The sequence below is a fragment of the Kryptolebias marmoratus genome, linkage group LG15 (genome assembly GCF_001649575.2).
Source record: "Kryptolebias marmoratus isolate JLee-2015 linkage group LG15, ASM164957v2, whole genome shotgun sequence".
NCBI classification, from domain to species: Eukaryota; Metazoa; Chordata; class Actinopteri; order Cyprinodontiformes; family Rivulidae; genus Kryptolebias; species Kryptolebias marmoratus.
In genome coordinates this window covers 8,255,868-8,264,402 of record NC_051444.1, presented here as the reverse complement: position 1 = coordinate 8,264,402, position 8,535 = coordinate 8,255,868, and the positions used below count along the sequence as shown (strand labels likewise).

The following is an 8,535-nucleotide window of genomic DNA, read 5'->3' as shown; positions in this document are numbered from 1 at the left end:
ACTGTCAAGTCAGCAGTCTTCCCCATGATTGTGTAGCCTATAGAACTAGACTGAAAGACCATTTAAAGGCCTTTGCAGGTGGTTTGAGTTAATTAGCTGATTAGAGTGTGGTACCAGGTGCCATCAATTTTGAACCTTTTCACAAAATTCTAATTTTCTGATATGATGAATTTGAGATTTTCATTTGTTGTCATTTGTAATCATCAAAATTAAACGAAATAAACATTTGAAATATATGAGTTTGTATGTAATGTATGAATTTAATATACAAGTTTCACTTTTTAAATGGAATTACTGAAATCAATCTACTTTTTCATGATATTCTAATTTTATGACCAGCACCTGTAAATTGTAAGAGTGTTGCAGAGTGGGGTTTTATTTTTTTTTAGCTAAATACATTTTCTTAAAAACAATTGCAAACAATTATATCTCTCAGCCGGAGACCTGGGATTGGATCAGTAAATTCATGTTTCTTGTGTAAAGATTTCAGCCATAGCTAAAAATCTCTCTCTAAAACAAAGCATCTTAAATTAAACACAGTGACAAGTTCAGTATAATAGTACAGAAAAATGCATACTTTATAAATCAGTACATATATTTTTAAAAGGTTTGTTGATCCTAAAAAACAAATTTAAAAATTGCCACATAGAAAGTGTTATATATATTTTTTTGCAACCTTTTGGGAAAATATAAAAAGGCTAACACATGCTAAGCTATTTTTCACATCCACAGCACCGTGTTGTCACATCCTTTCAGTTCTACATCAGTCCTATTCATATTTGGCTTTGTTACCAGGAAGATATTCTTCTTCTCACTGCTCATGTTTATAAGTAAGCCAGCAGCAAACTAGTTGCCTAAGGAAACCACTGAAATCAAGCTGATACAATTACCTGGGTTTTCTTTTAAGTGGGCCTAAAAAGGCCATTTAAGTTGTGCTTTTTTATGACTTACAACATTACATACAAAAGATTCCACTGAAATCTTCCAGTCTAACTCTGAAAGACAAGTTTAACAGGCACATAGGACTGCATCAAGCATTTAACATTTACACATTATCATATAGTCTCATATGTGCAAGGTAGCACTTATGAAGCCACCAGGCTGTGTGATGCTGGTGTGATTGCTGCTTGGATCATGACCACTTGAGCATTTATCTTTAAATAACCCCATACCCCACACCTCACCCGCTGCTGCTGAACAATAGTGAGATGGTTCTAAAATTCAGCAAGATAATGGTAGTCATATTGAGATGAAAAAGGTCAAGGGTTGGCTTGTGAGGTTCTGATTGGTTTGGAGCATCACATTGTCCCCCACCCCCACCCCCAGTGATAAAATGAAAAGCGATATTTCATTTATAGCTTCACCCTTCTAGACTGTGTAGCAATTTTAGGTGATGAGGAGGTCCAGATCTGTGATGATCAAACAATAAACACAAAAATGGTGGCTGCATCTGATGTCATGCATCAGCAAGATTTTTTAACTGTTTCTTTATGATCAATGACATATGCTGTATACATTTCCTGTATGCTCTTTTTAATATTTAGAGATTCAAATTGTTCTGCTGCCCCTTCAACCAGAAAAGATTGATGGGTTTTGTTTATACATATGTATAAGATGCTGATATGCTGTTGAACCTGCCTTTGACCTTCATCTGCTGACATGTATTCACTGAGCTACAGCTGCAACATTTTGCATTGTTTTTTTTAGAAAAGAAATAGTTCATGTTCAAAAAGATAATTTAGGTTATCACATACTTTTTTCTTCAATTATTGACTCAATATAGACATGATTCCTGCACAACACCTTATTGAAAATATAAAATTATTTATATTAATCCCAAAAAGACAACAATGGTGAATCGTCCCGTTTTGTTATGATTACACCTCATGTCAGTTTTTTGCATATTCTATTTGGCCCGGTTTCCACATTTTGTTGATGTTTTTTATTTCTTTAACTCCACCCTGAGGGCCAGATGCATCACATTATGCATTGACCCAAGTTGTATTTTCCAAAGAGCAGTTCAGCCAGTGGGAGTGGCCTGAGCTTGTTGAGGAAGCAGCCCTTTAAGGTCATAACAGCGGTCATGTGATAGGCTAGTGGAGCCCCTTGGGCCATATGACAAACCGAGCTGCCAGAGCGAGGTGTGTGTCAGGGGTGTTTTTCCACAAAGCATTCTATAAAAGTGTAACTGGGCTGTATTTGCCCTTTCCTCCTGCTATGCGTTCAGCCAACAGGCCCCTGAAGATCTCTTAAAAAGTGCTGATCCACAGAGCTGGGTTGGTGCTCATGTAATCCTTCTAGCTCTGCTCCACCTTCCCTTACGTTCCCACCCTTTCCCCCACATTCCCTCACTCTCTGCTGTGCTGGTGTGAGGGGCAAGGTGATAGGATGAGGAGGCTTGCTTGGGCCCCCAAGCTAATTACCCCACATTAAAGCATGACTAAATAAATTGTAAGTGCTGCTAATTGCTTGGCAGTGAAAACAATAACTGTGTTTTTTGCCCAGAGGCTCCGGGGTAGTGCGAGGCTGGGGCGCTAGGGACCAGGGGACCCGGGGGCCCTGGCACTGGGCCAGCTAAAGACACCAACACCATCAGTCAGCTGCCTCATATGCTCCGCCTTCACGCTGAAGTCACACACCACTTGGCACTGTTGCTACATCTGCCCCACACCCACTGAACAGTCTGACAGTAACAGACTCCCTGCAGCCTTCAGCAGCAAAGAATAAGCCATACATGACAAGCTCAGACAAACTCAGTCTGTCTGTGGAGCCATCATACATCACTGCATTAATAAACATGAATTAGTAATGGCACAATTAGATGGGGCTGTTCTGACATTTACTGGTACAATAATGGTGCTTTCCTCTCTACAACCCCCCCTTTGGCCTTTAGTGGAGCGCTATCAGACCTCAGACATTTATGTTGGGTGGAAGGGCTAGAATTGTTTCAGTCGGTATATCTTAATCCCTTTTTATCTAGTCTGTGCTTTCATATTTGATATAAATAGTGAAAGAATGAAAATTTCAGTGTTGGTCTGTTTGTTCTTAAGTGTGCATTTATTGTTTATGTTTGTTTTCCCCTTAGGTTGCAGTCTGCTGTGCGTGTGAAGAAAACATTTGAACAGCCTGTGCTGCTAACTGGAGCTGCTGAGACCCAAAGGTGCGTTCAACACAGACATTCTGGTAGTCCTACTGCACAGACCAGGACATAACAAAGCCTGTAAATCTACCAGTGTTCGTCAAAGATGTGTGACTGACAGAACACAGGAAATTCTTTCCTTTTTGAACATTGTTAAGTATTGTCTGACTTCATGTTTCAAACTTAACTCAGAGGTGGTATATTTCAAGTTTTACCCTACAGTGGAACCTGGCCAGTCTTGTCATTGCAGAAAAATATATTAGGTTTTATCTATACCTGTAAAAGACAAAAAAAGAGGGAATGTGTTAATTAGGTAGCATTTTAGCTTCAGCAGTTTGGTCAAAGCCAGTTATTTTAAATGTACTTTATGAATAACATTTACTAGACATAATTACTTTCTGTCCAGTGTTTATGTCGTTGGCAGTGTCTGATAATGCTTCTCAATACTAGGTAGTTAAAAGAGAAAAATCCTTTAATTTTAAGAAAACTTCCTTAGCTCAAGCTTATTGCTCAGAGGCATACAAGATACTGTATATATTTTTAATTTAAGTTAATAATTAGTTTGTTCAGATCTTTCTTTAATTCAGTGTATTTTTGTGTATTTCTTTTAAAGTTCCTAATGATTAATTTTCATAAAAAAAACTCTCTGCAGAATTTCTTCCCAGTTCCCTTTTTCCTCTTTAAGCCAGTAGCTTCATAATTGCAGTGTCATTCTTTGGCAGGATTTCCCTGCTTTCCCAGGGGACTCGTGTGCTTTTGTTAGCTTTTCTGTGTACACACATGGCCTAATTAGTTGATTAGTTCAGCTTGACTGGCTTGTTAATTGAATAGTAATTTATATTTGATGTGTCTAATGAATAACCTAATTTATTCGTTGGCACTCATCCAAAGGTTTTCTTTTGACAGAAGGAATCAATCTAAAAGAATGAAAGGAAAGATGAACATGGTTCAGTGCACAAGTGTTGCTTTGATAGCACATGAATTTAGTCTTTGAGGAAGGTGATAATACTTGACTTTATCTTCCTAATTAAGCAGATTTAAACACAATAGCTCACCATCAATGTGAGAAAAAAGATCTGTAGTAAAAGTCTTTTGTTGGTGTTTATTATTGGGGTACAATGATAAGAGTTTTCTTTATGCAATGTTATGCACTGCCCACATTAATAGACACTGTATTGAAGAAAACATTGTGCAATAAAGGGAAAAAATGTTGAAGGAGCTGCGTGATTATCCGGCTAAGATATTTAAAAATTGTTGACTTTACTAGTACATGTAATAATTTTGAAAGTTAAAATAACAATTGATAAAAACTGGTCAACCTTTGAGCCTGTTGGGCAGTCACATGACCCTGCTGGTAAATAAGCATTGTTTGCTTTATAGAAAAAAAAATCACATGTATAAAAAGGTTGCACTTGTTCTCTGTCAAACAAACTGGCCTACCATCACTTGACTGGATCAGCGCATAACTACATTGAACACAAACACCCTGTAAGGCCATTAACCTACCAGGAACAAAACTATTAGCGACAGCAGTACTAATGGCAAACCAATCATAAACAGAACCATGATATATGCACCAACACAGTGATCCTTCTACCTTAGTGATTAAACTGTGTTCAATTGTAACTGTTTTAAAACATTGTTTTAACTTTCAAGCAACTTAATTACTCTAAATCTACATTTAACAGCTCAAAGTAACATTCTGATCTCCATGAATAGACCTGGACTGAGAGGACAAACCACTGACTCAAATTTTGCAAATTGTAGCTTTGATCAATTCATTGTACAAAAATAATTTAGGACATCAAATAATGAATCAAAACTAAACATATTTAAAGAAGCTCATTTGAACATACAGCAACAAGAAAATAACTAAGTGATTCAACAAGAATCAACATCTGAGAAAAATGATCTGAAATATATTTTTATGTTTTAGTCCAAAAAATGTCCCATTTATGTACACAGAGGGGCTTTGTGGCTTCAACTTGAACATCATGTCTTTATCTCGGTTGTTGTACACTATTAGGCTACCCAAAAAGGGTTTTTAACACTATATTCTATTAGACCAGCTGAATTACTTTGATTGTGTTTGTTGGGTTACCCTACCAGTACAAACCTACTCTGCTTTGATGAAGAAAAATTTTTGTTAAATACTAAAAAGTTGCATATAAAAAGGTATGTTCTTTGCAAAAAGAGATATTTCTCTTTTGATCTTTTTAATTTTGCTTATTTCCTTTTATATAAATATCTATGGGAACACAATTTGCTTATAATATCTACATGTCATACCTTTGACTACTAGCTTTTCTTGTGTTTCTCTCTTAAATTTACTGGTTTGTTTGCAACCAGTCATAAAAAATAGTCTAACAGCTTTATGCAACTAACCATGCTAGGATGATAAATAAAATTGTAAGTAGTTGCAGAACAAACACATTATTTTTGCATTTTGTGTAGAGAATAAAGCTGATGCCAAATGTGTTTGTTTTTTATTTAAACATTTACAAAGCCTCCTGCTCACTGGTAGTTGTAGGTAATTTGCACTGCATTGATTTACAGTAGCTCAAGTGTTGCACATGAACAAACTCTGACTGAAATGATTTCTCAATTACTCATTGTATTTCAGTTTATAGCTTTGGACTTTAAATAAATATAACCTTGATAACATCAGAAAATCATTAACATTCAATTGCAAATAATATATACTTTTTCCATCCCAATATTTTTCCTCAAACCTTACTAAGTTTTTTTTTTCATACAAACAGAAAATGACAAAAATTTGGTCTCTGTATATTGGTACCAGTCTATCATTTTCCATCAACAATTTCTTGTTTTTTGCTGTTTGCTAAAAATTAGCTATCAAAAACTTTGTCTTTTTTATTATACATATGCCTAACTGACAATCAGCTATGGGTAAAAAGTATCCCACACATTAAGATTAGACATGATTCTTAAATATTGTGTGTCCCCCTTGTCCTTGATAAAACACATTATTTGTTGTTCAACTACACGCTCACAAAAAAGTGAACACGTAGGCCTTTTTTGCTGAAAGCTTTCACACCAAGTCTCCAGTGCAGTGAGTTCATGAGCATCAAGGTCCTTCCCTCCAGTTTGTTTGATGGCTTTATCCTCCTTCAGATCCTCAATTATGCACAAGAGCGTTACATCTAAATTCAATCAATTGTAACTTGATTTCCCTTTTGCATCAGGGGATGATGCCGAAAGCTTTTTGACTTCTTCAGAGCAGAGTAGCTTGTGGCCTTGAATTTGTGTTGCTGAAGTGTCCAGTGAGTCATCTGTTCAGCAAAATTCCCACACCATTTAAAAATAACAATTAAATCCAATCCTCTAGAGTGCCAAAAACATCCCAAATGCCAGCTATTTCCACACAAGTTCAAAACAGCAATGATTTGCTGTCTTTAGTTTGTATTAGTATTGCCTGTACACATTTTTATTTTTTATTTTTTTAAATCAAAAAGTGTTCTGTTGTCTTCTTTGTGGATGCCTTCATTCAGGATACAGATGAAAATTATTCCTCTCCTGAAGATTCTGGATTTCTCTGGAAATTTAAGTTTTAATGTTTTAGTAGGAACTGACTTTATGATATAGTGTGTGCTGAGACTTCACTCTTCCATGTTGTCACCAAGGCAAACTGTAGATGATTCCAACTCCTTTAAGAAAGTTTCTTTTCCTATATAAAACATAAAATCAAATTAAATGCAGTTAGAATTCAATTTTAACTAGCACATATGCTTCTTTTATTTTCTTTGAAGGCAGAACCCCACAACCCTTCTTGGAAAACAGTCCCTCTGGACCTCATGCAGTCATGCACATGCTGCAACATACCTGTCAGAAAGTGCTACATGCTACAACAACAGGCCAAACTAGTGCAGGATTTAGCTCAGGTGTTTAGTTCCCCTGTTGTGCGCAAATACAAAGTTCTTCACACTTTTTCTATTGTCTATCACTTTCTGTAGTACTCATTAGTCACCCTTACCCCTCCTCCTTGATGAGAAAGTAATTACCATTTGTTTTTTCCTCAGTCCCAGTGGCCTGGCAGCTTTTTCCAGTATCTGCCTCCTCACCTGCCTTCATCTCGGCGTCTGCCTCTCTCTCAGACTCTTTCCCTTGTACCTCTTCTTCCTTCACTGTGGCTGCAGACTCTCTCTCTTTCTCCATCCTCTCTGCAGCCTCTCTGCTTTGCTCCTCCCACTTCTGAGCTCTAGGCTGTTCTGGGTTTTAGACGGATCACTCTCACAATGCTTGATCAATACAGGTATTGATCTGCTGGCAAAATGTTTATAAAATCATTATGGGCAACTGCAGCTCAGTGGGGAGGGTGGGCGGGGCAACTAGATGGCCTGCATGCCATGCCATTCGCCTGTGAGAGAACCTGCAAGAACCCGATTGGCTGGCTGTTTGATGCTTTGCCAGTGACGAGACTGACATATTGATTAACCACAACTCTCCTTAGATCATGCAGCTTAACTTTCCAAACTACCAAGTTTGTGTTCAGCACTTAAAATGTTTAATTTGCTTCATGACTTCAGTCTTATAATTTACTTTCATTTCATCTCCTCAATTCTTTCTGAAAGATTAAAGTAGCATTTAAAAAAAAATGCATATCACCTGCTGCCTTGCATGCCAAAGTTTTAAACAATAATGTTGTGTGATCTGTTACAGTATGTTACTGTTCTGAGTTTGGGATGACTCTCAGCTACTACCACACCAGGTTCTTGCTCAGTATTTGTAAAAATTAATGTACTGTAGCATTTTTGTGTGTGTTTGCTAAGGTCAGTTAGCTGTGGCAGAAACTTCAGAAACTTTCAAAATGATCCTTCACTTAAACAAAACAAATGCATTGATTCAAATGTGAGTAACTATGTTGCACTGAAGACATTGATACCATTGAGCCAAATCACAGAGTACTCTGGAGAGTCATTCCTGTGGATTCGCATGCTCTGCAGCTTCATGTAAATAAAATAACTCTGTTGCCATCTTATTTATCTGTTTATTTATTATATAGATTATTTGCATCATTAGCCACAGCCCAGTTGTCACAGCTTCCTTCTGTGCTCTAACCTAAAAGAACTGCGTACTATAGCTTCACTTGGGGCGTCTGACAGACCAGCCAGCTGAAACACCAGCAACTGCACGGCAGAATTATAGATTATTCAAACCTTTGTAGCCTTGGTTTATGCCTTGTTTATTGTTGATCTAGGAGATGTTCATTAGACAGAGGAGATAATTGCATCATTCTGGTGTAACGTTTTCCCAAATCACAACACTTGTTGAAGCAGACAAACATCTGTCAGCCAGAAGGCCAGACAGCCGCTGTGACCCAGAATCAACCTCACTACTCTGGCTTGTATGATTCTGCCAACTCCCTCCCCCCTCAC

The 8,535-nt window shown here is 37.3% G+C and overlaps 1 protein-coding gene and 1 long non-coding RNA gene across 2 annotated transcripts in view; one reads left to right on the top strand and one right to left on the bottom strand.

The window, feature by feature from the left end:
• zfhx3 (zinc finger homeobox 3) overlaps nt 1-8,535 on the top strand; it is a 321,615-nt gene that overhangs the window by 151,478 nt on the left and 161,602 nt on the right. Inside the window, exon 4 of the mRNA XM_037980053.1 lies at nt 3,086-3,160. The gene's annotated coding sequence lies outside the window, so the exon portion shown is untranslated. The remainder of the gene's footprint in view (nt 1-3,085; nt 3,161-8,535) is intronic.
• LOC119617742 lies at nt 4,228-7,333 on the bottom strand. The gene is made up of 2 exons (XR_005234134.1): nt 7,162-7,333; nt 4,228-6,827 (listed from the first exon to the last, which is right to left on the bottom strand). It is a non-coding gene; the product is annotated as an uncharacterized LOC119617742 (long non-coding RNA).